The 7960-nt window shown below is 29.8% G+C and overlaps 1 protein-coding gene across 3 annotated transcripts in view; it reads left to right on the top strand.

The window, feature by feature from the left end:
• LOC127063143 (allatostatin-A receptor-like) overlaps positions 1-5643 on the top strand; it is a 43538-nt gene extending 37895 nt beyond the window's left edge. For all 3 annotated transcript variants that reach the window (XM_050992520.1, XM_050992518.1, XM_050992519.1), the window contains exon 6: positions 4588-5643. The gene's annotated coding sequence lies outside the window, so the exon portion shown is untranslated. The remainder of the gene's footprint in view (positions 1-4587) is intronic.
• Positions 5644-7960: the final 2317 nt, after the last annotated feature.

Here is a 7960-nt window from a genome sequence, read left to right as displayed (position 1 = left end):
TCAGATATTCGATTTCCATCATCAACCTTAACCGTCTTTCTATAAATGAAATTCATTATTTCCTATCGTTTTAGAGCTTCATCTTTTACAAAGATTTTTTTGTTTCTTTTTTTCTAAATACTTTTTCAAAGGAATTTTGATATTGTTGGTACTTACATATCAATACATAGAAGAAATGGGTCGCTTTATATGAAGAAAAAGCAAATTTTTGTTATTAATCTTCTTACGTCGTATAACTCGCTGATCCTTTCGCTAATCATTTTTTAAATATGATCGTAGAAAGTGTATTATGCGATCATTATCGGATAAATTATTGCTTTGCTACATTTCTTTGTACAAATTCTATTTGTTTCATTTGATAACGTCCATCCCCCATCACGTCAACGATCTTGTAAGATATGATACTTACGATATAATTTGGGTGATGGCGTATATTTTCTCATTAATTAAAGATGCGTACGCCTTGATTCTATGCCAGTATCAGAGCAAAGGAGTCTGAAACGAGTAAACGATGATTAGTTAACGTCTGATCAGAATTAAAATTAAACGGTAAATTTTTCGAAAAAGTTAATTAAACGAAAATCGATGCATAGCTAAAAAGGAAAGGTTATTAATAATGTTAATTTTGGAGTTTGAAAATAAAGTTGTGTAGGAAAACTGGCAATGTAAATGCAAGTTGTTAATAATTGCTAATCCATTCGCTATCGATCGCTGAGTGGAACTAAATCTCCAAAGAACCGGGTTACGCCTGACGGTCCACTCATACATATACTACTTTAATTACGCTTCATTTGTTCTATTCTTGTAAGTAAACATCTTATATCCCTGTAACAAGCAATTTTGAGTCTTTCACGTGTCGCAAAATATCGTCCCACAAATTGCCGTGTGAAATTATCGTGTTCGCAATAATCTGCGAATCAACAATTAAGTTGATTCAACATTAAAATATATTAATTTTAGATAAAGTATAATTAGATCAAATCGAATTAAATCTATACAGTTAAATAATTATTTCTTATATAGGACATAACTTTTTAAAATCAGTTTATGATCAAGTTTTTTCTTCTTTTGTAATATGTATTGCACTAGGACGGGAAGAATTTGAAAAAAAGTTTCTTGTTTTTATAATCGTACAATTACCTAGTTAAATCGGAAAAAAAGTTATAATAACTTTAAGGGATATAATAATATTATTTCTTTAAAGGGATTTTTCTCCGAGAAAAAATTGCTTCTTGCATAATTGATGGATTCTGTATATTACAAAATTTCATTAAAATTAAATGAAAATCAAAATTTCCGGATTAGGAATTTTCCCTTATTAGAAGACAGGCGTATACATATTGCATCGAAGCAGAAATGATTTTCCTATTACTCATCATCAGTAGAATATTTTTATTGAACCAGTGATTTCAGATGTTATTATTTAAATAAGCAATATATGTATAAATTCTTCATTTATAAAAAAAGATAATAATATCGTGACTGTGACAATGTAATAACAACGAGGAAACATTGAAGAATACTGTTATAATAGAAGCGAAAATTTGCTAAGGAGAAACAAAGGAAAGATCGGAGATAAGAGACAAATTGGCTTTGCAAACGAAATCTGCACGTGCCTGATTTATTGTTAGAATCTTGGCTTAAAGCTTTGTCCCCACTGAAATAACAATGAAGATGTTACTGTCGCCTTTTATTGCTGCACGTTCCAAAACATTTTTCTGGAATAACAACTTATAGAAACGTTTTGTCTACACCGAAGTAAAATAATCCGAGTAACATTTGTGTTTTTTTGGGAACAGAGATTTAAAGAAATGCTCGATAACAAGCGATGACTTTTTTAAGTTACATGAAACGTCAGCAAAAACTTCTTCGTTACTTCAGTGAGAATAAGTTTTAATAATCATTTTAAAACCAAATGAGAGATTGTAGAAATTTTTGCATCAGTATTCGAGTCCCTGAAAGTATTGCTAAACTCAGTTCTTATCATTTAATTTATTTATTATATTTGTTTATCATATTTATTCAAAGGATACGATCATAGCCTATGATTGAACCGACTAGAGTTGAAATTTTACTGCCTATTAAAGTGCGATTATAAATTTATTATATGTACGTGTGGTATAGACTTAGTGTGTATTTTTACTGTAGTATTTCCTTTAATTTGTTGGTCGAGTGACGTACGTCAACATACGTACGTATATTCTATCCTCGTTAAATTTGCTAGAAAATATGCTCAACAACGATAGTAATAAATCGAGAAATCATTTCATCGTATTTTGATTGTGCCCTCGATGGAATAAGAAAAGAATTCGATTAGATATTATCGTAGATGGATCTAAAGGGAAAACTTTTTTCTTGCATATAAAATTGATCAGATGTATCTATGAACTCGTTTTCGAATGCTTTTAAAGTGTTCAAATATACAATACGATTGTGATAATAGTGCGAGAGTGTGAACTCGAGGAAATACAATAGAAATGAGCTTCTTTCAATGGACACTACTATTTTTTACTCTTTTTACTACTCAACCGTTTTTCATTCTCTTTTTTATCGATTTATTCTTCCTACTTATCGATTCGTATTCCCATCACTTGAATCTATTTAAATACTTCTACTCGTACATTAAATTCATTTTTTCTTTCTTTTTTTTTTTAAATTCCTATCTTACTCTTTCTCTCTATTATTTATAAATTATCAAATCAGCATTCCAAATTTAAAATATTTTAGAACAATACTTTATATGAACGCACGAATTTTGTTTCGAATAATTTCGTTTCGATAAACGTGATATGTAATCACTTGATTCAATTTGGAATCCATTCCGATTCAAATAATATCTCGATAAATTTTAAGCTTTATCGCAGATTACACGAGATAGGAGTCCATAAAACTGAAACGAAAATCTATACAGTCGATGAAAGTACGCTAGAAATGGAAGATAGAAGATTGGAGGAGGTGGATAGTAGTGGGATAAAGGTAATCATATCGTGCGAATGAATTTTGCTCAGTTTCTTTCTTTTTCTCTATTTCTTTTCCTTGGAGAACATTTTGACGATTGAACGTTATTGGAAAATGTCGAGCTGATACCGTACAAACGGCAGCAAGTGGTGGTACGTAAGATCTTTTCAAGATCTCATCGACGACGGTCCTCCTTTCTTCATTCGGCGTATCCCTGTACTTGTTAGAACTGCTTCTTAAAGAGGAACTTCGAAAAGACTCACTCTCGTTGTTTATAGAGAAGAAGAACTTTGATTATAAAAACGATATCCGCTGCTTAATTTTTTCTTTTTATTATAGAGGATAACGATGAAGTATTCTTTGAGAAAGATTGTTTAATTTTACTACTAAATCTAACCGCTGGATATATTATATTTTTCTTTATTTAAAGCTTTTGTTAAGTTGGATTTATGCGTTCTTAACTTAGTCAAGCATTGACAATTTTTATGATGGCCGATTAAATAGTATGATCACTTTAAAGTTTTGCTTTTCTCCTTTGATTTGCAGACGCAGGCTATACATAGCTCCATTACGAAATGACTACATAAAAATAATTACATAGAAAGCGCGTGTATCTGTGCTTTATGTTGTTTGATTAGTATTTTAAAAAGCCTATTACTCGTTACTCTCATTACTCTATGACTAGATGAAAGCACCTGAAAAATCACTATTACGCATAGACAGAGTTCTATATGCACGGTCTACATCGGCAACTGTTCTCTCATCCTCAGAATAGAGAGCGATGTAATTATTTTTTTACCGATTCGGTGTCGTGTGAACGAGCTCTTAGTCATCCAGATCGTGTCAGAAGAGAAGATCAATTTTTAAGTGATCAAATTATTTAAACACCCAGTTGCCAGTGTGATACTAATCTCACAGATCCTTTTTCTTAGTGACTGACTCGTTCACGCGTTTGACAAAGGATCTCCTTATCACTCATACATCTTTGTCTTTCTAATATGTTCTAACATAGCAGTTAACACGTAATATTACCCTGGTCACTTGTTTCAAAAAATAAGAAATAACAGATTGCATTGTCGATATATTCACAGCTACCCTTATTCTTTTACTACTAGTATGTATATATTCTCACAAAAAAAAGAAGAAAAACATTTTTGTATTTCTTTTTGTCGAAATAATGTGTCAACCATTCGTATTATTTTAGATAATATATGACGTTCTATGGTACGAAGTATACATATTTAAACAAACCATTTCTCATCGTAATAAATAATAAAAAGGTGTTTCATTTTCATGCGATAAATCGATTGAAATAAATATTATAAAAAGAACTTTTCTTATATGATGTCATTGCGATAATGGTCATGATCGTAATGGTAAATTTATTGTAATTAGTAAATAATATTTTTATATCACTTGACAGAGAAAAGTGTGACAGAGAAAATAGTGCGGTTGTGGTTGTGCTATTTTATCTTGCAGTGATGTACATTTTCTTTTTTTCCTGAAATAGTTCAGCTAAATTAAAATTGTCCTTGTTTCGCGTAAGAATAGTGATAATCGTTTTATAGTTACGATATTCGTTTGTTCTACTTCCTCACAAAAATTATGTTCATTCTTTTTATGTTACAGGTATGATATCCACGTTCATCAATGTAATTGATGCTGGACGTACAATAGGTATTGAACATTTTGTGTAACTAAAGAAAGAAAAATTAAAAAGAAAAAATCACACACCCAAGCAGACACGCATACACACACAAAACAAATGATATATTTGATGGTTTATGTTTTTGATGTTGTAAAAAAGGCGTGTATTATACGAGTGGAGTGATTTTGTGACGCTTCGTTCGACTAACAAAGTTACTAAAGATGCCGAGAATTAGATATATAAATATAAAATACGTATACACGTGTATACTATATATATATGTGTGTGTATTAAAGAACATGAATTAAAAATATTACCATTTAAATGATGAATCAAAACTTTGTGATGTTTTTGTTCTTTCTTTTTTCTTTTGACATAAATAAAAACAGCGAGATTCGAGATACTATAGTCAATGATGTACATGCGAGAGTGAAATAAACAATAAAAATATATAGTATAATTTGAAATAAGACTAATAAGCTTAATGATAGAACTTTACCAGATCCGACAGTTAGCGACACGAAATCCTTCCGCCATTTTAAAATTCATATTGTTTAAAAATGTAAATATCTCTTGTAAAAAAAGGAAAAAAGGAAAAGATAGAGAAAAAGGAAGATTGTTAAATTAAAATAAGATAAGATAAGATAATTACACTTACGATATTATCGGAGATTATTAAGATTTCGAGACGTGTTAATTAAATGAGCGCTCTTCATTGTTAAACTATTATTAACAACATCGACTGATTGTAAACGGATTGAACGAGCTTTCGATAAAATTAGATATATTGATCGTTTAAAATAAGAACTGCGTGTGTACATGAAAAGAAAACGGCCAAAACCGTGGACAATCGCGGATGAGCCCCCGCTTTTTTTCACGGATGGATAAAAAAAAAAAAAATAAGTCGTTTCCTTTTCGAAAACTCTAACATTTTATCTCGTAAGGTTAATGGAAGAATTAATTAAAAAAAAATCGATTGACGGCAATTGTATAGTGTATTATTAATAAAGAGAAATAAAAATTCTGTCAATATATAATTTGTAGTTAAATGATTTTTCATAATTAAGATCGTACCCGAGAATTATGTTCGTTTTATTTATCAAAAGGCATCAATCAACTATATCGTTTTTTCGAGGAGGGTTTTGAAAATGGGACTTTAAAAGAATAGTTTTCGATTTTATCGTGATAAATGAAGAGAAGAATCTCGTCGATGATTCGGAGAACGTCTTCTTGGAAATAAAATCGATCGTTAATTAGCTATAATTTCGCTGATGAGACAGAGAGATAAGAGCTTTTTCCCTAATGAGACCATGCTCGCGAAAAAGCGAAATAACGGATATATTGATAACGATCGAATTAGTTGCTCTTTTGAGAAAATTAATGTTTCGGAAAAACGAAGCTCGATATTCCTTTTCTTTTATATTTATTATACCTATCGTTAAAAATTCACTTTAAATAATGATTTCAATAATTTTTAGTAAAAGCCAGCCATGCATAGATTTTAAAATAAAAACATACACACAAACACAAAAGATTAAATTAAAATGTTTATAAATTGTTGTATAAATTGTAAAATGAACTACTGATGATTTAAATTAAATTTAATTTGAGATTCTAAATTTTAAAATAAATATAGGACATATACAGAATTTAAATTAAAATGATTTATTATTTTAAATTTTAAAATGAAAATAAAATTTCAATCTTTGTCTCCCTCTTTTTCTCTATTCTCTCTCTCTCTTTCTTGATGGATAAAACTATTATCGATTTGTTATACAGTTTCCTTGAAAATTATCATTAATGAATGAATAACGACTAAAACACAATCGAGAGTTGAATTTTCGTTTTTATTGCTTTCAGAATAGTTTTCATTTGATCGCCTTATTCAAATTAATAAACACTAGAAAAATAAAGTTTATTTTCCGGAATGTATCCAAAACTTTACCCTTTGGTGAAGTAGAGTAAGAGTTACAGTCAAAAAAGAGATAACAATTTTGATCCTCTAAATGGGCATCTGTCGGCCGACGTAGCTTCTCTCTCCTCGTCGAAAGGATTAAAGTGTGCTTTTACGATGTCACATAAAATTAAAAGGACTTAAGTTTTATGAGTCCACCATTGCTACGTCGTAAATATCGATGTCTTCATATCGCACACCGCAAACTTTCGTTTACGAGTTTTTCTGACGTTTGGTGATATGTACAATAAGATAAAAGGAGAAACAAGAGAAAGAAACGATTGAAGAAAAAAAGAAAACAAAAGAAAAATAAAAGAATCTTCGTTTCTTTCGAAATTTGTTAATAAAATATCGTAAATCCGCGCGTTTACCTCTTGATAACTTCTTTTTTATTTTGTCATAGAAGATAATCAATGAAACCGACTGTAAATTATTACTATCAAAGATTCTTCGAATTCGATAAGGTAAGTACTACTTACTATGTTCGCACGAATAATCATTTACGTTTGCTCTAGTATCGAAGTTACACTTAAGAAGCGCATCGTTTCTTGAACGCTAATAACGACTATGAACCTTATCCTTAAGAGAAACAACAATGTATGTTCCGAGAGGAGGAAGCAAACGCGTTTCTGGAGCGGAAGAGGTTTGAATGAACCCATGAAACGGAGGTTTATGGATGCCTATCCGACCGAGTGGTTTATGCATAAATAAAATCACGTAGTATACGTGCCTATCTCCTTAAGTACTCTCCGACTTTTCTTCGCACTTGCATTAACATAAAATGAAATTTAAACTAACCACGCCTACGTAGCTACCTTTCCTTCTTTTTTTTCTCTCAGAATTAATAATCGATTTGTGTGCTTCGTTCTAGGTAACGTCCATCTTAAAAAAATCTATGAATCATTCTAAAATATTTGATAAAATCAACATTAATTATTTTTAAATGACACTTTCAATGAATTACAATGAATTGTAAAATCTACTGATTAGCAAACTATGATAATAACAATTAAATTCATTTAATTATATATTTATAAGTTATAAATCGATTTATAACTATGTTTAGTCTTGATTAATTTTAATAAATTGTAGTGGCGGAAAACGAAGCCACAATTAAAGTCACGTAAATAAGTACATGAAAAAACGTAATGTATTTGAAACAATTCAAAAATACAAAGATATGTCGTGGGAATTCAAAGAACCAGATAGTTGCGAAAACAAATATGACCTGTAATGTTTACAAAAGTCAAAGATCTCAGTGATACTTGTAAAACATTTTTAATGAATTTGATTTTTGAATATAAAAATAATATCAAGTTTAAATTTATAATAAGAGTTTATGATGAATTTAAAATCATTATATATTATTCCGTAATATTATATAAAATATAGAAAATGGA

Source organism: Vespula vulgaris, chromosome 4 (genome assembly GCF_905475345.1).
Source record: "Vespula vulgaris chromosome 4, iyVesVulg1.1, whole genome shotgun sequence".
Taxonomy (NCBI): Eukaryota; Metazoa; Arthropoda; class Insecta; order Hymenoptera; family Vespidae; genus Vespula; species Vespula vulgaris.
This window is presented reverse-complemented; position numbering and strand designations above follow the sequence as displayed.